Source organism: Alexandromys fortis, unplaced genomic scaffold (genome assembly GCF_014885135.2).
Source record: "Alexandromys fortis isolate MF-2015 unplaced genomic scaffold, M_Fortis_MF-2015_v1.1 scaffold_13, whole genome shotgun sequence".
In the NCBI taxonomy this organism is placed as follows: domain Eukaryota; kingdom Metazoa; phylum Chordata; class Mammalia; order Rodentia; family Cricetidae; genus Alexandromys; species Alexandromys fortis.
The window spans coordinates 16,348,843-16,371,262 of record NW_026067908.1 but is presented as its reverse complement, the minus strand read 5'-3'; positions in this window follow the sequence as shown (position 1 = coordinate 16,371,262).

Below are 22,420 nucleotides of genomic sequence, written 5' to 3'. Positions count from 1 at the left end.
AACCTGTAACAGTGGGAATAGGGTCTGTCTCCGACTCTTTTACAGTTTTTTTGGGACTCTACTCCTTATACTGGATAGCCGCGTCCAGCCTTAATACATGGGGAGATGCTTAGTCTTACGGTAACCTGATATACCATGTTTTGTTGATACTCATGGGAGACCTGCTCTTTCCTGGACAGAAACGGAGGAGGAGTGGATGGGGGGATGGGTACAGAGAGGGTATGGGGGATAGGACTTGGAGAAGCTGTTGCCAGGATGTAGAATAGATAAATAAATTTATCAAACAAAAAAGAATGCTGCTGCTGGTTGTGCTAACGATGTGACTTTTCCAGTCTTTCTAGAATGGCTTTCCAGCCTCTCAGAACCTGGAGGTCCAACAGATCACCTTCCTCATGGTGAGTCCTATAGGGTGTTAGCAAGAAGCAGAATAGTGTGCAGAGATGGCACGGACTTTCCCCTCAGAAGATGTGAGCTCAAGCCTTCAGTCTGTCAACTGAGTGAATATTATTAAAATTCTTATCTTCACTGAGATTTGTTTCTTCAGTCATTAAGTGGGTCCGGCCTGACTGGGTTGGGAAGAAATCCCCAAAGAAAAACTGTTGAAGGAGTAAGTTCCTGGCCCATGCCTCTTCCTTCTTGGAGGTGGTTTTACCTCCCATTCCTGGCCTGGATATCCATGTTATTATGGGCTTCCTTGGGATATGTGTTTATTAGCTATTCACTGAGCAGACACTTGAATACCTGCTATGTATTGGGAGTATTACAGTGGACAGGATAAAGCCATCCTGGGAATTTCCATTCCTGTGAAAAGACAGAATTTAAGTGAGTAAAAGGTACCATAGTTTCCCACTGGTCATGCTATGAGACTTGGGGAAAGGACTTCTGTGGACCCTCGGTCCTTGGCTCACCATGTTGTCATTGCCCTTGTATTTCAATGCTCTTCTTTGCCATGAGGTCCTGGAGGTTGAGACTCTCTATGTGGCTAAAACTCAGGTGCCCAACATGTATCTTGTCAGTCAAGTTCATCAGTACTCCCCACCTCCATAACTGCATCTAATGGTCACTGTAGTGAGTGACATTAGACAACAAGGTGTGCCAAGGACTGAGGGGGCCACAGTAGATTCCTTTCCCAAGACTCCCAACACTTACCATATTACATCAGCAATCTTCTCACCACAATTTCCCTTCAATATAAATGGGGACCAAAAGTCTGTGTGCCAAGTCCTCATTTTATATTTCCAAAGAGAGTGATGCCTTAAAGATAAAAGCTGTTTTTACAGCCCTTCAGTCCTGCTGCCCAGTACTGCCTCGGCACCTGCGATCTTACCCAGGGTTCTCCTAATAGGCTTGTGCCTTCAGACCAAACTTCTGAACCTGTAACAAGTCCCAGTCAAAATGCTTTCTTTTATAAGAGTTGCTGTGGTCTTGGTGTCTTTTCACAGCCACAGAACATAGACTAAGACGGAAATATTGGGAAGACAAAGTGGGGATAGAGCAGGAAAGCCTTCCAGTGGGCCAGTACTCCATGCAGTGCTATGGAGGGGCTCCTTGAGGGGACGATGCTGGAGCAGAGAACAAGAAGAAAAGGAGCCGGGCAGTGATGGCGCACGCCTTCAATCCCAGCACTCAGGAGACAGAGGCGGGTGGATCGCTGTGAGTTTGAGGCCAGCCTGGTCTACAGACTAGTTCCAGGACAGCTAGGGCTGTTATACAGAGAAACCCTGTCTCAAAAAACAAAAAAAAAAAGAAAAGAAAGAGAAAGGAAGGAAGGAAGAAAAGAAAGAAAGAAAGAAAGAAAGAAAGNATGCCTTTAATCCCAGCATTCTGGAGGCAGAGGCAGGCGGATCTCTCTGAGTTGGAGGCCAGCCTGGTCCACAAAAGCTAGTTCCAGGACAGGCTCGAAAAAATACAGAGAAACCCTGTCTTGAAAAACAAAAAAAAAAAGAAAAGAAAGAGAAAGGAAGGAAGGAAGAAAAGAAAGAAAGAAAGAAAGAAAGAAAGAAAGAGAGAAAGAAAGAGAGAGAGAGAGAGAGAATAGAAGGTGTGGGAATGTCCAGAGACATCTGGAGAAGAATGCCCACAGCAGGGGAGGAACAGATGTTTCTTAATGGAAACAAATCTCTTCCTCCTAGGACCACTTTCCATCATTTTTATATCCCCTGATGAATTAAGGCAAGAGGATTTGAGTTTGAGACCATTTTGCACAACATTCTGAGACCCTATCTCAAAGACAAACAAAAGCACATATTTGGATTATGCTAAATGTTAGTGTAGGTAACCAATCACCTTCATTTTCAAGATAACACAGCATCTACTTAGAGAGCTGTCTAAAATGAACCCACAGCTACAGTGGTAGGTCCTGGTCACCATTCGTGCAAGAAACATTTGGCCAGTCTGGTGCAGCCCATGGACCTCTACCCAGAATGACACCTTAAAACATACAAAACATACAGTTACAAAGGGAGCCAATTAATTCCCAGAAGCTATACAACTACAAAAATTATCAAGTCATGATTTATGGACTTTTTGTTTACACACCAAATAGCCAGAACTCCACGGCTGTTATCTATTATCATTGTCGACCATGGATGAATATACACATTTTTAAGGTCATCTACGCCAACTATAAGTGACTAGAATTTCCAAATGCTAAATCTCAGAGATGAGTTAGCTCGTTCACTATGAGCTGAGCCAGTTCATTCACCACCGGCTGCGCCTAAGTGCAAACAGGAAGGAAATGGTGAACGTTAGGTAGAGACTAGTGCCCATAAAGACGCAGGTCCCCGTGCACAAAGCTCCCGGCTGCCTGACTCCCTGAAGAATGCTGTGCCACAGACAGCCTCACCCTGGGCTCTGAGAGTGCAGAGGATGGAGGGGAAATCCCCTCGAGAGGAGGAGTTGGCACCTTTGCTGGCCTCTGCAGGCAGGGTGTGCCTTGAACTAGCCAGCAGGGTTAGGACCAGGATGCCAGCGAGAGAGATGGCTCCAGGCAGCACAGCCCAGTGCGTCTCCCTTTGGAGAACAGGTTGAGCTGGTGAGAACAGGCAGTTTGTGCAGGTTGTGACAGAAACAAAGCACAGTGCAGGTGATGGAATCTGGGGCTGGGGGATTGTGGGTCCTGTGTTGTGGAATGGTTCTGGCGGTGGTGGGGAGAAGAGAAGAGGGACATGTCACAGTGAGAACCATCTATGGAAAAGGTCATACTGACAGTTGTGGAACGATGAAGCTGGAGGCAAGGAGCAGCTGGCATTAGTCTAGTGACAGTGTGTTCCCCAAAGTGGCCATGGGAATATAGGAGAGGAGATACATAAGATATATGTACTGATATTTTGTTCGTGTTTTAACAAATAAAGCTTGCAGGAAAACCAGAGTGCAGAGCTAAGCCACCAGAGGCCAGGCAGTGCTGGCACACACCTTTAATCCTAGGACTTGGGGGACAGACTGATCTCTGTTAGTTCAAGGCCACCCTGGACTACACGAAATTGATCCGGTCTAAAAGAGAAACAGAGTTCAAACAAAGGCAATTCCAACACTTGGGAATCACGCGCCTTGAATCCCAGCACTAGGGAAGTGGAGACGGGAGTGATATGGCTGGACAGAGAGAGGAATATAAGGTGGGAGGAGACAGGACTCAAAGAGTCTGAGGAGCAGTGCAGTCTGATGTGGTCTGAGGACACAGTCTGAGGACAGGATCACCCCTTTGCTCTGAGCATTGGCAGAGGTAAGAACTCTCTAGTGGCTGGCCGTTTTGCTTCTCTGATCTTCAGCAGTAACCCCTATATCTGACTCTGGGTTTGTATTACTAATACCAATTTGGATCGTGGACTCAGAGCCTGCCCAAGAAACCTGGAAAACCAAGGTGAGACATAAGCCTAGCATCTGACAAGTCATGCAGAACGGCTTGTCTTTCTGTGAGCCAATAACGGTCACATCAGAAAGTCAACAAGGGGAATGGAAAGGGAGAGACCCGGCATCCACGGTGCTCACGCCCTGGGCCCTAGGCCAGCGTGAACAAGGTTTTCCGGGTGAGGACTTCCCTTCGCAGAATGGGAACAGCAGCTGCAGACAGGAGGAACGAAGACTATCTCATCCTTCCAGAGAGCTTTCCTTCTGCATTGTCTTACTTATGAAGGCTTCAGCCCATAGCACGTGTGTGAGTGTGTGTGTCCACTTCATACACACATGTGCCTTGCAGATGAAGAAAATAAAGCCTGAGGAAGTTAAAGCAGGGCAAGAATAATGGCCACTGTTTCTCATGAGTCTGGCTGCTTCTCTTCCATCCCTTTCCAGTACATCCTCCACACTGTCACTTGAATCATCTCTGGGTGCAGAACAGGACAGGGCAATGGCTTCCAGGCACTGCTGGAATGATTTGAAATGCATAGTGCCCCCAGCCTCCTCTCAACACCCTTCCTTGCCCGTGCTCTACCCGTGAACCACGTGTGTTAGTGGCTGGCCCTTTTGTTCATTCACACATTTCCACCGGCAAGCATACTGCTGCTTCCTCCTAGTCGGCAGGGGTAGGTCAACAAGGGATGGGACATCCTCACACAATCTCATACTCTAAAAACAGTCTCAGCCCCCTCAGGCGGAGAAGCTATTTATTGAAGTAAAATGACACTGGACAGTGTGAATGCTACTCTTTGAGATCCTAACAGTAAACGCGAGTGAAGCTTTTTCACATGTGACTTCCTGGGGCTATGAAGTGGCTAGGCCCCTGAGCTCCTGACCCAGTGCCTGGCATCCATCATATTCCAATGGAAGAAGCAAAAGAAGCTGAGATGGCACCTCACAGAAAGAAGTCCGGCACTCTTCTACACTGGGACTCTTCCTTAGGATATAAGTAGGCTGAAGCTTGGGCTAGGAGCACACACAGCTAACCCAAGAGGAAGAGGAGCTGAAGGAGGAAGTGGAGGGGAGGAAGGAGCAAAGAGTTAGAGGAAGTGGAAAACAGGAGGAGGAAGGGTAGGTGGCCAGGAGGAAGGGGAGGAAATGCCTGTGGGGAAGGAACTGTCTCAGCTAAACACCTTGAAGCACTTAGATGCTGGAGAAGTCCAGACTGCATTTGAGACAGGGAGGGGACATTTGTTCCGAGGATCCTGGAGATCTTGCCATCTGCAGACCCACATCTGAAGGGCACTCAGGTGTCATGGGGCCACCTAGGTCACCTAGGTTCAGCTTTCCGCTCAGTACTGCTAGCTTAGGGTTAGACTCTTGGAAGCCTGACTCTCTTGGGCCAGGTCTATGAACACTGCTCCATAGGATGCTCTCAGAAGTCAGAGGGATAAAGGGTGTGGATGGACCTCTTCTAGAAGCAAAGGCCATTACTTGGGAGAGCACTTTGAGTATCCTCTGAAAGACTTCGTAATATCAGGGGGATGGATGCAGGGATGGAGGAGAAGGAATACATGCCAACCCTATTTTTTTTTATATGTACCTGGCCAAGAGAAAGTTTACTTTATTTTTCAATGTGGGGGATATGTGTGTGTGTGTGTGTGTGTGTGTGTGTGTGTGTGAACCAGAGAAGTGCACCAGGTATCTTTTGTTATCACATCCCTGCTTATTTTTAGAGACTGGTTCTCCCACTGACCCTAAAACTCAACATTTTGGCTAAGTTGGCTGGCTAGCACGTTCCTGGGGTGGCTCTCTGCCTCTTCATAAGGAGGTTTCAGGCATGCATGGTCTGGGGGCTCAGGTGGGAGAAAAGTTTTTACAGAGGTTTAGAGGTATAAGATCTCTGAGTTACAAGAATTAAAAAAAAAAAGCATCCTTTGTTGAATGTTCCCTTCCGTGAGACACTTGGAAAAACGTCAGAATTAGAGAAATGACCACCACGGTCCTGGGTGTTGCACGTCTGGCACATGCTAGGGATGTTATGCTACTGTCCTATTAATGCTTTCTCCCACTGCAGGAGCTAGGCCTAAGTGCTCCCCTGCAATAGAGAAACGGAGAAAACTGAGATGTCAGTCATCCAGCGCGGGTACTTGCTATCCATGCCCCCTTCGCTTCAGAGTCTAGGGAAGATAAATATCACACCCATAAGGGCTGTAGGCAGGGCTGCAGAGCCTGCTGACCCAGGGGCCTGCAGCCCTTTATCCCCTCCCACAGGGAAGTCTGGAGGTTCTCCCAGTCAGAGAGTCTGGGAGAAGAGCTCAGCAGGCCCTCTGGGTGGGAGGGACTCGTAGAAGGGCCCGGGCCCGTTTAGCAGTTGGAAGCTTGTTTCCCAGTTCTTCAACACAGTTGGTCCTCTGCAGGCGCTTTCGGGGCTTTTTAGTCTGGAGCGGTTTAGGAAGCACAACTCTGCGCGCAGACAGAGCCCAGGAGACTTAGGAAAGGGGTGGGAGGAAGGGAGGGCCAGGCAGAACTGGGTGGGTGGGGCTGGCAGCCAGTGTTCCCTGGAGGGAGCAGGCCGGCACAGGGGACCTGCTTCCTTGTAAACAGTGTACAGCCAGCTCTAAAAATACGCCTGCCCTAGCCAGGCTCTAACGGTCCTCTTCCAGAGCCTTCCCGGGGCCTCCCCCCTTTCCTGAAAGGTCAAGGGGATGGGAAGAAAGTTCGTTTGCAAAGAGTAGGATTTCCTCAGCGAGGAAGGCGCAGCAGTACTTCCTTCCTCCGAAAAACAGAAGGAAGGCCATCTCCGGTTTTAAAAACAACGATCCAAAGGGAAAACCTAGCTTCCCTGAGCTCCGACATGAGCCCTGAGCCTAGTTCGGTTCAGAGAACTGATCCTAATTCACAGCTGGCGCAGGGAGCCTGGCGGAGGAAAGAGTCCACAGCTCCTCCCCCTCATTAGGCCTCTAACCTATGAGTCAACGCCATGCCTCAGTTTCCACAATTATACAAGGGGGATAATAACAGCGTTTACTCCACTTGGGTATGGAGAAGACCAAATGAAATACCATATACAGCGCTCTTTACACCGTGCCTGGCACGTGTTAAGCATTTAAAATATTCTTACTAGGCATCAGGTGGAGATAACGTCTTAATCACCAGAGGTTTCGTCTAATCGGGAGAACTAGCAGGGAGGCAGAGCGCGGTGGTGGGCGGGAGAGCAGGTCAAGGGCTGAGTCTGGGAAGATATAAACCTGTCACTTGACAGGCGGGGAAACTGATCTCAGGGAACGGAAAGGAGGTGCCCTACAAACAGTGTTAACAGCTGGTGGAGCTTCCGTGCAAGCTGAAAGAGTGTTCGGATCCGCAGCTGTCCTGCTCCGAGCTCGACAAGTCAGAGCAGCCCCTGGTCTACAGGCCTTCACTATGTTTGGAAAGTGCGCTTTGGCAGAGCGCTGCCCCAGAGCTGAGCGCTGTAAGTGTGTGTGTTGGGGGGGGGGGGGGACTTAGTAGCATGTTGGCTCCACTGAACAGGAGGACTCATTTTCACGGTGGTGGTATCTGTAGCCCCAAGCCTTTGTAACGAAGGATCGTGGAAGTGAGACCTAGACAGGAAGTGCTCAGCTTTGCCTACAGAAGAACCTTCTGGTCCTGTGTAGTCTAGCGCTGTCGACACGCATAGCCAGACGAAGCTTTAAATACTATGTTTGAAAAGCAGGTGAAAGGTCTTACTAATATTTGTTGTGTTGTAACGGGTTACAAGGCTGAAATGACGTTTTCTTCAGATCTATTGGGCTAATTAGCTTCCTTAGGCTTTTCCTGTGTCCTAGAAAAAGGCAAAGCACGCTCGCCTTTGGCCTGCAGCCTGCCTCAGTTGGGTGGCGCTGTTCCAGGCACTGGGTGACAGGGCGGGCTCCGTCAGCAGGTGATAAGCTTCTCAACACTAGAGGCGAAAGAAATGGGTCCTGTGAATGGAATGCCCGCAGCTACCTGATTAAACTCTGCAATCCCCAGTGCTTCGAGGATCTGTTTCCTGGGATACCAAAATAAATAAAAATAAAAATAAAAAAGGTTACCAAGAAAAAATGTTTGATTAATTTAATATTTTGTTTAGAAACCACATTATATTCCTTTAAGGTAAGATTTCCCAGAGCTTTCTAGGTGTGGACGTTAATTGCGGGTCTTTGTGTGTGCAGCACATTAGATTGTGTGTCTTTGCCAATGTTGCACGCCATATTTCTCCGCAGTAAGTGAGCCACAGAGGCTCCTATGAATGAAATTCCCGCAGCTACCTGAATAAATTTTTAACCCGTATGACCAAGAAATAATTTACATTCACTCCTTGAGAAGGCAGCCTCCTGGTTCTCAAAACACTTTCTGTTAGGCTTAGTTCTGATCCTGGCTATTGGATAGAAGAATTCATCTTCCTTTTCTTAGGATCACATTGAAGACAGTTTATGAAGCATAGGGAAAATACAGTGTGGCAGTCGATACAAGGTATGTGTTCACCGAATGTCAGTTCTCAGGAACTGAAGCTGGGAGAGGGACAGTGACTTTACCAAGGTCACAGAAGAAACTAGTGGCTGATTGAGTCCTTGACTCTGGGTCGCAGGCCCTCCAGGTCACCTAATATAGAAGAAATCTCCTTCCAGGGTAGAAAAGATCCTTCCCGAGTTGATTTCACACACCAAATATGAATTTAAAGCGGAGACAAATATTTACTTTTCTACTCCTCATTGTTCCTAGTCTGGCCAAAGGAAGCCACAGCCCTGTCTGTCAGGCTCTTGAGTCTCTTCCACAAGCTTAGTTCCTCTTTCTGCTGCTCCTAGGAGCCGGGAGCAGATAGACTGACCTTATCAGTTTTATCATAGGACTCCAGGCCAGAGGAAGGATCCTCTGGCCACTTTGAGCTCCAGAGGGAGGGAGACCTTGTAAACAAACGGAGACCTCGCAGAGCGGTGGGGGAGGGTCAAGGGAAGAGAGTCTGACATTTTAGAGATGGGGCCAAGATTAAAGGACACCAAACACAGCCCTTATTGGCTGTTCCTGTGAGGATTGACAAATGCAGGCAGTTTCCCTGGATGACAAGGCCTTCTTTAAATAGCCCTGGGAGCTGGGGCATTCCCAGTGTGGTGTTGGCTTGATCCAGGCCTAATCCCTGCCCAGGACTGACCTTTCACAGTTTACAGAGCACTTTATCTCCTGGCTCAGTGGAGTTTCACAGATGCTCTCAGAGAAAAGGGCTTTATCATCACCCCAATTCCCAGTCGAGGAAATCGAGGCTCCTGAAGCAAAGGACCGTCTCCTGGCTTCACAGTCACACACGGGAGGGTCTGGGATGACAATGCATATATTCTGCCACCAAATCCCAACCTCTTCCTATGCCTTTATGGTCTTCTCCCCACGGACTTCCTGGCTTCAGCATTGTGCTGTGTTCTAGATGGGCTCCAGGTCTTGATCCAAGAAAGTATACAAATCAAAGCAGGGGACGGTTGAGCCTGGAGTGTCCATGCAATTGTACTCCGTGAAAGAAGCTTGCCAAAGGGTCTATCTGGTGTATTCCATTGATAGAAAACGGAAGCTCATCCACAGAAAATGATGGAAAACAGGCCAATGGTTATTTGCTGAGGGGAGGCTAGAGAAAAACTTACCAAATGCCCGAAAACAGTTTTGATGTTATGAAAACGTTGGCTGTCTGGGTGGTGGAGAAGCTCTCACAGGTTGGTGTCTAACAAACTGAACTTGTGGTTTAGCACGGGTCAATAACTTCTCCATGAAGATGCCGAAAAAGAGGATGTTGGGGGAAGATGTTGGAGGATTTGCACGGCAAATCATGAAAGAATTTGAAGTGGACTTCCAGCCGGAACGCTAGGTACTATTAAGCCTATGGAGGAAAGAAGAGAAACTGGTTCTCAGAAAGGGACTGATCATCTCAGGCAACGATCAGGAAGGAGTTCTGGAAAGGGGTGTTTGACAGGGTCAAGGTATGGGCTGCGAAGTTAAGAAAGAGAAAGGCAGGAGATGTGGGTGGGTCACAATTTTCTGACATTAGAGTGAGCTGTCGTCTGTCTTCTTTGGCTGTTCAGGCACACCTCCTTGGCAGTGAGCTTGACTTTGCTAATGAGATTCCTACCCTCTCAGAACGCATCTTCCAGGTCCTGTAGGGGCCTCTGCCTTCTCAAATTTCCCCTTTGAGTTCTGCTGCCAAGTGTTCCCTGGCTGAGTCATGGAAAAGCTCAGCTCCCAAGGTCCTGGGTGCCCCCATTTCTTTTCTAAATCTCTCTCGAAGACTTAGAAGGGTAGGTTGGGGGTTCCACGTGGGATGTGGTGAGATTCTAAGTCCAAGATGGAGATGTCTTCTACTCCTTCCTCCACCATAGCTGTTGGCTTAGTAATCGACAATGGGCCCTTGAAAATTTTTTAATGGTTATTAAAATGTATTACAACAGAGCAGAAGGACATTGAAGATTGGTTACGCCATTGCACTGCAATTACCTGGCTAATTGATTCCAAAGCCAGCTCTGACCACTGCTCTTGGGTTTGAGAAAGACTCACTGGGTTTGGGGGGATTTATTATTCATAGCTTTGTATAAGGAGACTCTCAATTACACATGAAACCCACACATGAAATCATGGATTAGCTCTTGCTTTCAATTTCCTTAGAATGTTTGTTGATTTTCAAAGTGCTTCCTTTTCAAAAGTGTCCTTATTAATTAAATCAACCAGCCAGCCGCATTCCCCGCTTCTAACTCAGCACGCAAGTTTAAACTTGGTCCTGCCTGGAGTCAGCTTTCCAACCTTGGCTTAAGTGGCATTAGTCACTTGGAGCAAAGCATGGCATTTGAACAGCTGTCTTGGGTACTGAGAGTCCAGGCCTATGAGTCTGGAGAACAGGCAAGGTGGCAGGTGGGGAAGAGAGGCAATTTTTATTTCTGAATATCAACCCTGTACCGTGAAGTTTTACAAAGAATATGTCTTCGAATTTAGGAACAGCCCGTTACTATGTTCTGTCTTTCCCATTCTAGCAAGGTTAAGTAAGAGCCGGGCAAAGATCATTCTGCTAATAGGCGGTCAAACTGGGACCGGAGCCTAAACACTGGCTCTAGAGAGTATTTGCCTGTGAGCTGTCCCGTACACATCTCCCTCAATCCTCTGACCCCCCCCCCCATAGGTGCTATTAATCCAAGATCCAGATTTGTTTTCCAGATGGCAAACCAGAGACTCAAACATGTGATATTCCCAGCATAAACTAAACACAGACTCTGGACTTGAATTTCACAATCCTGGGAGGATTACTTCACACCCATCACCTATCCACCGTCATCTATCCACCTACCCATTCACCCAATCCACCTATTAACTCAAGGTAGTGTCCAGGGCTCACTCTGCTCTGGGGACTGCCTTGTTTCTAGAGATGAAGGGAGTTGCTTGAAATCTAGTCCCTGCTCCTTAAGAATGTGTAGTCAAATACAGAAGGCGATCAGCTAAACAACATTAAAAAACAACCTTATTGTGGCACAAAGGGTCCTATGTGGTACTATAAAAGAGGTGGGATCAGAAGGCAAAGCATTCAGTTACTTTGCCAATAAAGCAAGGAAGGTTCCAGAAAGGAGGTGACATTGGACTATAAATACATGTTCTCTCAGCAGAGAAAGGGGGAGGAGGGTTTCTCTTGGCAGAGAGCATCACGGCGTAGCTGCTCACACACCAAATGCCCGCCACCCTCCTTCAGTACCATCTCCAGTGCTAGAATTCTGTGGAGCAGGTATTGTTTAGAACATTGTAGGGGAGCATAGGCACACAGAGGTCAAGTTCTTTGCTCATGACCAGAGGTCTGCTAAGAAAGGGGCTGAAGTCAACCCTGGTAGACTGGCTCCAAAGCCCGTACCTCAGCCACTCACTGAGAACCAAGTGGGGACATCTGTTAGGAGTTTCTCATGAGGAAGGTCACATAACAGGAATCAGGGCTATAAGGTCTTCCTATAAACTTTCTTCATGCAGTTTTAGATGTTATTAATTTCAGGATCTTGGACTTTGTATGCCCATAAAATATTAGTACTGTGGTATGAGGTTTGTGTGTGTGTGTGTGTGTGTGTGTGTGTGTGTGTGTGCTTGCACAGAGGAAAAACATCACCTTTATTTAAGAGGCCATGGAAGAGAAAGATATATCACCTTTATTTGCTTTTGACTTTTTTTTTTTTTTTTTTTTTTTTTTTTTTTTTTTTTTTTTTTTTTTTTTTTTTTTTTGCCTCAGTATCTGAGTCCTTCCCTTTCTGTGTCCAATAGTCTGGCCATTCCATTGCCCAGAACAACACCTGGTCACAACTTAAACATTTCCAATGAATATTTACTGAAAATGTGTTGAGTGACTTCTGGGTTTTGATCAATTATTTAGGAAGCAAACTGTGGGTTGATAAACTTGGGTAAATAGCTCGAATTGTGTAGTCAGAGGACATGACAGGAAGGAAATCTGATGGTGAAAAACGAGGAGACTGTTGGCTTAAATCGGTGGTGTACAAAGTTTTTCTAAGTTTGCCTACTGGATTCCAGTTCAGCTACTGTCCTGCTCAAGCTTTCTGACGTCGTCAGATCAGGATTTGGAGATGTTTGAGCCATCCAATCATTTACACCTTCGCCCAGATTGAATGAGAATTCAATCTGTGCCTAGACATTCTGACAGATGAAAGCACATAATCTCCCATGGGCACCCCACTGTCCGATACCCCAAAGGCAGCAACGCTGTGACCACGTCCTGAGCGCTTCTTGGGTGCGCCAGGCTCAATCCATGTCACCAAATGTGACAGACTAAGACAGTTTTCTTTCTGCACTCTCAGCTCTGAGACAGCGCCAAGACCCACGTCCTGCACGCCTGCCCACCGCATCAGGCCCCGGGCTTCCCGCCCTGCGCTCCTCCCCAGCTTCGGCACCCCTGCAGCCCGCACCAGGCACCAGACGCCGAGAGCTCCTGCGCTCCCACGCCCTCGCACTCCACTCTCCCAGCCCTGCGCTCCCACACCCGGGGCGGAGGAGGCGGGCGCCCGGGGCGAGGGCGGGGCGGGGCGGGGCTTCCACGTCAGCGGCGCCGGCTCGCTCCGCCCACGGCGGGCCTCCCCATAAAAGGTAAAGCCTGGGCTGCGCCCGCGGGTGTCCTCCGGTCGGCCGCCCGGGCTGCTGGTTTCAGTTTCTAAAGAGCTGGGCCTTGAGCAAACACTGGCGGGCGGGAGGAGGGTGCTGGAAGCTTTCCCAACGGATAATGTGATTCCCTGCCGCTGGGAGCCACCCACGGTGGGAAGGGGCAGCGCCCTGAGCTAGCTCCTCCGCAGGACGCGCAGAGGGCCAGCAGCAGCCATCCTGGGCTCGGACCCCTCTTCCTCTTCGCTGGACACTCGTGTCCCCGCGTAGTAGCAAACCTTTTAGAATGTTTGTTTTCTTTCGGAGAAAGAAACCGAGGGGCGTCGCCAAGACCAACACGGAACTCCCAAACAAACGCAGGGCATTCCCCCGTCTGGCCTTTTTGTGGATGGACAAACCTTTTCTGAAAGGCCAGCCCTGCCCCACCCAGAGGGTGACCCGTGTGCATTTCTTAACGTCTTTGTCTCATTATACGCCCATAAAACGGGAGTAATGATACCTATTTTTAAGATGCGCACTGAGGGTTAGATTAGATATAGATTATACAAATTAAGCACTTAGTACCCCCAGTCAGAGGACATTAACATTATCATTAATTATATTGTTATTGCGTATGACTAATTATGAGATGGATTATTAGTGTTCCTGGGAGCATAAGTAAAAACATGCCCATTTAAAAACTCATATTGAGGGAAGTAGTTTTATGAGGTAAATAAAGAGGAATAGCGCTGAGTCAGGACTTCAGCGTGCGTCTTGTTTAGTATTTAAAGAAGTGTGTAAAGCAGGCATTATGCCACTGTACAGGTGGGGACATTAAAGCTTCCAGAAGTAACTGACTCACCTCATACACTGGGGTTAGCTCAAGCTAGTCTCCAACTCACCAAGTAGCTGAGGTTAGCTCTGAACGTCTTAAAACAAAACAAACAAAAAAAAAAAACTCCAATAGCATTTATTATTTCTCTCCTCCCCTCCCCTCCCCTCCCCCCCCTCTCTGCATACAAAATGAGCAAACATGTTCCACATGTTTGTGGTGCCCATGGAATTCAAAAGGCAGCACAGGAACTGGAGCTAAAGCCTGTTGTGTGTTGCCCTGTGTTGTTGGGAGAACACAAGTCCTCTGTAGACTAGCAAGAGCTCTTGATTGCTGAGTCATCTCCAGCTCCTAGACGTGAACTCTTCCGGCTGCTTTTCTCCATCATCCTGGAGAAAACTGAGTCAACAGGATTCCAGACAAAGGTCACCTGTCTGCTCCAGGAGAGTTTCTGGTCCACCCCATCACCTCCACCTCTCTTCTCCTGTCTGTATCCATTTGTTACCACCAGGTCTGTCTATGTCTGTGCCTCCCCTAAGCAGAGACTCTACAGCCTGGCTCTGTGGCTTGCACAGCCCTAGAGCCACAACCTCCTGGGTTCAGATCTTAACTTTACGGACTGGAAAGCTGGGATCATTGACTTTACCTCACTGCACTTCATCTCCGTAATCCAGAAAGTGGATTTTAGTAAACGGTCAGCTGGTAGAGTTGCGCAGTATGCGAACGGAGACAGGCTCTCGGAGGTGTTACTTAGGGACAGAAAGAGGAATAGTGCCAACCAAAGGGAGAATTCAAAGCTTGGGTAGGCCTAAGAGAGGGTGGCTGGGTCTGCCTGAAACTTCATGTGTGGTCTTGGGCTTGCTCCTTCACCTCTTAAGATCGTCTTCTCCACTGCTAGCAGATCCCCACAGGCTAAGATAAAATACCATGAGCGGTCAGTCATTTGTCTGTGGGGCTTGGACTGCTCTGATGTCCCAGTTCGTGGTCACACACACAGAAGGAGCAGGAAGCACAAAGCTCGGCCATTGGGTATCATGAGCTTACAGCAACGATTGCAGTTTACAGCATTTGCTGAGCAAGTCCTGGCACCAGGCCAAGGGTCCTCATTGCCCTGTCCCCTGCAGAGAAGGAACTCTGTGACTCCCATTCCATAGCTGAGGAAACAAGCTCAGAGGCCAAAGAGCCTGCAACTCATTTGTCAGAAACGAGTTCCCAGCCAGCTACAAGAAGCCTTTTGAGCACAAGCTTGTTCAGATCTGTCAAGGACTCTTACCTTCGAAGCTTGTCTCCTAATATTATCCCGAGAAGCCCAAAAGGCCAAGCCACCATCTTTGTGCTAGTTCCATGGCTTTAACTTGGGCTCGAGGCAGCTGGGATAAGGGTGAAGGCTCAGGGAAGGAGGACAACATACTTCAACAGGGAGAGTAAGTCTTCAGGAACTTTTCATGATAGGATGCTTAGAATATAAGGGTGTGGTGGTTTGATAGAAAATGGCTCCCAAAGGAGTGGCACTTTTAGGAGGTGTGCCTTGTTGGAGGAAGTATGTCACTGTGGGGGCAGGCTTTGAGGTGTCCAATGCTCAAGCTACACCCAGTGTCTCAAATCATTTCCTGTTGGTCAAGATGTAAAAAACCAAAAACCAAAAAAAAAAAAGAAGATGTAAGAACTCTCAACTCCTCTAGCACTTTCTGTCTGCATGCTATCTTGCTTCCCACCATGATGATAATGTACCAAACCTCTGAACTATAAATGAGCCTCCAGAATTAAATGTTTTCCTTTATAAGAATTGCTATGGTCATGGTGTCTCTTCACAGCAATAGAAATCCTAAGACATGGGGCTTGGGTCTTGTCTCCAATGACCCTGGACCAGCTGTAGTATATTAAAGCTTTCTAATGCAATCCTTGGCAGGGACTGGGTTAGACTTCAAGCATCAGGAAAGGGTTTCTCTGTGGCTTTGGAGCCTGTCCTGGAGCTCCCTTTGTAGACCAGGCTAGTCTCGAACTCACAGAGATCCACCTGCCTCTGCCTCCCGAGTGCTGGGATTAAAGGCGTGTGCCACCATCGCCCGGCTTCGTTGAGGGTTTTTTTTGGGGGGGAGGTATGGTAGGGAACAGGCAATATTAAAAAGAAGAACAAGCAAATCAAGATTGCAAAACTAAATGGAGAAATTGGTTTCATGGTGGCTGTTTTTCCTGGTCTTACTCAGTGTTTTCCATTTTGCCTCCCCTCCCCAAAAGAATCAAACAACCTTTTGAATAGCACCATAAGTTCACTGTTGCCCACCGGGCAAGTCCAAGCTCCTTGGAGATGGCCTTCAATGCCTTTCATCATCTAGTCCCAGCTTACCCTTGTAGCTGCATCTCCTCAATATTCCCAACACTGTTCCCAATGCCTGTATCTCATTCATGTTGCTCCTGGCCTATGGCATGCTGCTACCATATTTTGAGGATGAAAACACTAATTGTCTTAAAGCCTATTGAATTTGCTCTTCTCCTCTCAAAACTTAGGCAAATACTCCACTCCAAGAGAGAATCTTTTGCTGCCTGGGCCAACCAAACAAGTGAATTAACATCAAGGAGAAAGGCTGAGAATTAAGGAACTCCTTGTGTCCCCAAGCATGTGAAGTTGAATGCCACAGTGGTTTGGGAAGTCTTGTGTTGCTGCCAGACTGACTGAAGGATAGTTATGGGGGTGTATGCCATGCTTTACAAACTGCTGCTTCGTGGGGCGGTGGTGGTGCACACCTTTAATCCCAGCATACGGGAGGCAGAGGCAGGCGGATCTCTGTGAGTTCGAGACAAGCCTGGTCTACAAGAGATAGTTCCAGGACAGGCTCCAAAGCTACAGAGAAACCCTGTCTTGAACAGCCCCCCCCCCCAAAAAAAACCAACCAACCAACCAAACAAACAAACAAAAAACCTGCTACAAGGTTGTTATGCCAGAGTCTGAGAGGGCTGGAAAACCTTGTTAGAGGAAGCTGACAAGGGGGTCAGGCAATTTCTTTTCCCAGGATACAGAAGACTCCTTGGAACATTTTCACTGACCATTATACCTGTAATTTCAATGTGTGTGGAATGGAACTAGGGCCCATTCTTCATAATTCTAAAAGTTTCGCATGGAATAGTGTGACCACGCAGTATGGCTCCTCCAGATATTGCAGTGCACACCCATTGTTCCACTGTAACCATCACTGGTTCCCTTTGACTGTCAAGTGCCCCAGCTTTGCTGCAGAAAAATGTGGCTTCTCTAATGGCGAGTGGTGAAGCCAAGCTTGCCAAGCTGTGGCTTATCTACTCTGTGCCGTCTGCAAAATCCCAGTTCATGCTTCAAGATGCCATCTTGTCGCCTCCTCAGGGACACAGCTGACATCTCTCTTGGGTCCCCTCACACACTTTCTTGGCCTTGTTTGTGAGCTGGGCCTAGGAATTCTTCACAGAGGCCCATCGGAAGCTGTGTGTCTCCTCGCACAGCCCTGGGCATAGCCTGCCTTTAGCAAGAGGTTGCTGAATGAATTATTTGGTGAGAAAATAACACATTTCCCAAGAGGCTTTTATTTTATTTTCAGCCTTTAAAAGAATTCAAAGGATCATAATTCATCATTCACATTATATTCGAACTCTAAGGAACAGATATGAATACAATGCCTTCCAGAGGAAAGCCAAAGAAAGCCCAGGATAGTAACAGGAAGTGCTGAGACAGTCCCCTCCCTGGAAAACATCAATGGCAGTATGAAGGATCTTCCAAGTTTCTTTAAATTCATATTTTTTTTCTCACTACTCCTTTCCTATTAAAGAGAATCAGACCTTTTTCTTCTGTCTCTTTATTAAGTCTATATCACCTTTTCTTTAATAAGTTTGCATTTTTAATTAGTAAATATCACTTCTTAATCAAAAGAACATCCAAAGAAACAAATATCTATGTGCATCAAGAGGCTTTTATAAAAAGCCTTCATTCTGCGTCTTGAACAGTGTGCTGGAGGAGCGGAGCAGGAAGAACAAGTAAACAACAGGGCCCATAGGATCTGAGTGATTCACTGGAGGCCTCAAGCCAGCAAGTGGCAGAGTGACGTTCAGTCCTGTTCCCCTGAGCTCAGCCTCCAATTCCCTGCTCAGCAGTCTTCTGGTTCTTTGAGACTGGTAAAAGGCATCTGAACAGGGATACTCATATCATCTTCGGAGGTAAATCATGAGCTTGGACTTTCACTAGGAGTTCCAACTTAAACTTTCCCAGTCCCAAATTCAAAGCAACCAAGGAGGCATGGCTAAGAGATTGTATGTAGTCTTCGGAGTCAGCCGAGCCAGAATTCAGACCCCGGCTATTTACTTACTTAACCACGACCAGCTTAGCTCCTCTAAAGCTCGCTTTCCACCGCTTCCTTTGTTTCAAGCATTTGGCAATATATAGCACTCACTGGACGTCCGAAGCAATAAACATTAAATTTATTATGGGTGTTATTATAATTGCTCCTCTGGTACCATTGTGCTTTGAGAGTGAAATGTCCCCCTTTGGGTCATGCATCTAAATACTTATTCTTTAGCCAGTGCTGTTTTAAAGGTCTTGGAACATTTTGGAGAGGAGCCTTGGTAGAGGTAGTAGATCCCTGGAGGCAGGCCTAAAGTTTGATGTCTAGTCTCACTTCCTGTCTTCTCTCTGCTTCCTGACTACTGATAGACTGTCCACTCACCCCAGCTCTCAGCACCATGACTTCCTCACCATGACAGACTAGAATCTTGGCCATGCTTTTCTCACCATGGCAGACTGTGTCCCTTCGTAATCCAGGAGCCATAACAAACCCTTCCTTCCTTACATTGATTTTTGTTGCCATGAGAAAACTCACGAGTACAGGCGCCCGGGCTTGACTTGAAGGAAAGCTTATCAATTTCAAACAGGAGCTATTCAGACAAGTCTGACCTGAACACAGTTGTGCGTCACCCAATGAGAGGCTGTGGGGTAGAAATGTGTCCTTGGGTGGGTTGGCAGTTAGGTGACAGTCATAAAACCATACAAGCTAAGCCAACTACCGTCTTCTCCCAACAAAACAGTCTCACAGAAACACCATCTTATAGGTGGTCCATCATCAATCAATCCTACACGTGTCCTGACTGAAGAATGTATTTTCTGGGGGCTGGAGATATGGCTCAGTGGTTAAGAGCACTGACTGCTCTTCCAGAGGACCCGGGTTCAATTCCCAGCACCCACATGGCAACTCACAGTTCCAGGGGATCTGACACCTTTACACCAATGCACATAAAATAAAGTTAAATAAACCATAAAAATATTTTTTAAAAAAAGAATGTATTTTCTGAGAACCCAGTGTTTGAGACAAGATTAAACATGGAGGATTTTGCATGACCAGCCCTGACCACCAAGCATTTTCTTATCTTTTTTAGATTCTTTGATCTCTCTGTCTCTCTGTGTGTGTGTGTGTGTCAGTGTGTCTATCTGTGTGTGTCTGTATGCTCTGCCAGACTTCCCGGGGAGCAGTTTTAGTCATCTTATATATAAATTCAAGGTGTGATTAAGAGGCTAGGGATCATAGAGATATCCTGATCCATCTGGAAAGGGGAAAAAAAAGGAAGACTCCGGATGCTAGTTCACTTGATACACTGGTTACTAATTCTTTAATTTCTTTCTTTAATCTTTCATGATGATTCTCGTTCTTCTCTTCTTTCACCCCCACGGATATCTAGTTGCCACTGAAAACAAACGCAGTCATGATACCCCGTCATCTACAAGAAAGCCATTTCTCTACTCCTTCATCTCCTCATTTGACAAATATTACTCAGTTCCCACTTCCCTGCTTAACTTGTGTGGTGTGGACACAAACATGTAGGCTCTATGGGCCGCGGATGAGGCTTGAACTCTGGCAGACCTGCAGAAAGTTTCTGCTGCTTTGGTTGCTATAGGTTTGCACTTGCCTAGGTTGGCCGCGTAAATCTGAATGAAGCAGTTCCTTACCTCCCCTAGCTCAGCCATGGCATCTCCTGTCTCATGTCCAAAAGCCCTGATCCATTTTACTCCTCTCCTTTATCCTTTGCCTATGGCTAATCAGCCAGCCAGGGCCATGTGGTTTGATTCCTACATCTCAAATGTGTATGCATCACCACTTTCTACTCATTCAACAAATATTTCCTGAGCGTGCTCCATCCATCCTAGGCTCTGTTGGTGTAGAATATCTGTCCTCAAGGAACAACCTGACGAGTCAGCGGAGTCATAAAACATTTAATTCCCCAATAGCAAATGGGTGTATGCATAATGCAAGCCTACTTTTATTGCTTGCTTAATTAGAACCAGACATTATATACGGTGCTTTATGTGCACTGAATCATTTAATCCCCAGCCATAAGCAAAGGACAAGAGTTTTATTACTGTCTTTACTTCCGAGATAAGGAAACTAAGACACAGAGTGACTAGGCATCTTGTCCAAATTAATAAACAGTGGGGGCAGGAAGCTTATAATGCTAGATTAGTAGTTATTCACTATTGAACCCAGCCTCTTCTTCTGGGCGCAGGGTGGGGTTTCTAGGTGTTAGAGTGTTGCAGAATATTTGAGCAAACTGTATAAAGATGTGTCGCTCTTCTACCTTGCCAGAAAGAACAACCCAGAGGGTTAGGATCAAGGCACGGGGCAAGACACCAGCGAGACACGGAGGGAGTTGGACATGCAGAATAGAGGAGAGGTAAGAAGCCTCTCTTACATAGCAGAATGTAAATTAATAAAAACAGGTTAGGGGCTGGAGAGATGGCTCAGAGGTTAAGAGCACTGACTGCACTTCCAGAGGTCCTGAGTTCAAATCCCAGCAGCCCACATGGTGGCTCACAGCCATCTGTAGTGAGATCTGGTGCCCTCTTCTGGCCTGCAGGCATACTTGGAGGCTGAACACTGTGTATAGAATAAATAAATAAATCTTTAAAAAAAAAAAAAAAGAAAAGAAAAAGAGTCACGGCTGCCGGGCCTACGGTCCTTGGGCTACAAAGAAAGCTGTGGTGGCTACTACTAGTCTAACAATAACAAAACCAAGTTAACTATGGGTCAGGCTCTTATATTCACAACGAGCTCTCTTTTGGGCGACACCAGAACACTTGCTAATGCCGTGTTACCGGCACAAGCTTTTTCTCCTGGGCCATCCACGAATCCAATTTGAGACACCCACCACCATCAGTTCTGCTACCCTCTTTGCCCGATGACAACCTGCTCATCCATGACTGTCGTAAGACCAAAGATGGAACCAGGTGTGCAGGAGCTGTGATTTGGNAAAAAAAAAAAAAAATAAAAACAGGTTAATTTAAGTTAGAAGAGCTAGTTGGGAACAAGCCTAAGCTAAAGACCAAGCTTTCATAATTAATAATTTCCCCATGCCATTATTTGGGGATTGGCAGTCCCAAAAAAAGCCTGACAAGAAAGTCCAACAACAGTAGGCGCTAAGCATCCAGCAAGTATATCCACATAGAGCCTTTGAAAGCTGGGAAAAAAGTTCCAAACATGGAGTTAGACATGGCTTCCTGGAGACCCAGCCTCTTGGGTAGGCTCAATGCTTGCTTTGTACAGAGGCCTGGCTCCTTTAAGAGGCCCTGCTGTACAGCTGAGCACTTGAAGAGCTGGCCCACTACTATGTAAAATGGGAGACTGGGTAGAAGTGCCTTCCGCAGGGTGGACATAACAGCTTCCCAGAGCTGGGGCAGTAAATGTGGTTCCTGGCCTCTACCTGTAGGCATGAGACTGGGCTCTCACTGATCCAAAGGGGGCAGAGAGAGCAGCCAGCTACCATGTGCTAAGTAGAATCACACAGCAGGTAGCCTAGCTTCTGCTGACTAGCAAGCTAAGGTTTGTCTTATGTGGTCAGAGGAGCACTGTAGACAGACACACACAGACACACACACATGCATGCACGCACGCACCACATCCAGGCTGAGAGAACCTCCGAACAGGTACACTATGCTTGAAAATGTGCTTAGGTTCTAAAGAAAATGTGTATAGATAATAATAGAAAAAATAAATAGTTTAAAAACAAAGTAAAGTCTTTAAAGAGCAAAGTAATATAAAAAGAACAAGTCACACAAGGATGGGAAATACACAGGATGTCTGGATCTAGTATGGTATTTTGTTGACTTTGAATTTTTTAAAAATGTTAATGGACCAAAAGGGCAGCTGCTGATAGATATTGGATTGTGGAAGAGTTACTGAATTAAACCAGCTTACATATTTTAATGATGTCTCTAGTTTAGAATGGAAGTAAAAAAAAATGTGTTCTAGTCGGGGAGAGATTATGTACGTGTGTTTCCACAGGACAAAAAAGCTATGGATTCCTTTAAAATTAAAGAGCATTAGACTTAACTGTTAGCGACTTTCTGAAAAATATTGACTGCAGACGTAAAGGAAGAAACAAAAACCAATCAAAACAAAACCAAACAAACAAACAAAAATCCCCTACAAGAGAGGTGGTGTATAAGTTGATCCCTCCACATGGGAACAGCTCTGAGACTGGATGAGACATGATAAATCTTGCTGGCTACAGAGTCCTCATGACTTATTATCACATGCCGCCCTTTCATATGGCATCGATAGAGATTTATATTACAGTTAGGTTATGCAGTCCAAATAGACTTATAAAGTTAACAGATGTCTTTTTTTTTTTTCTTTCTGA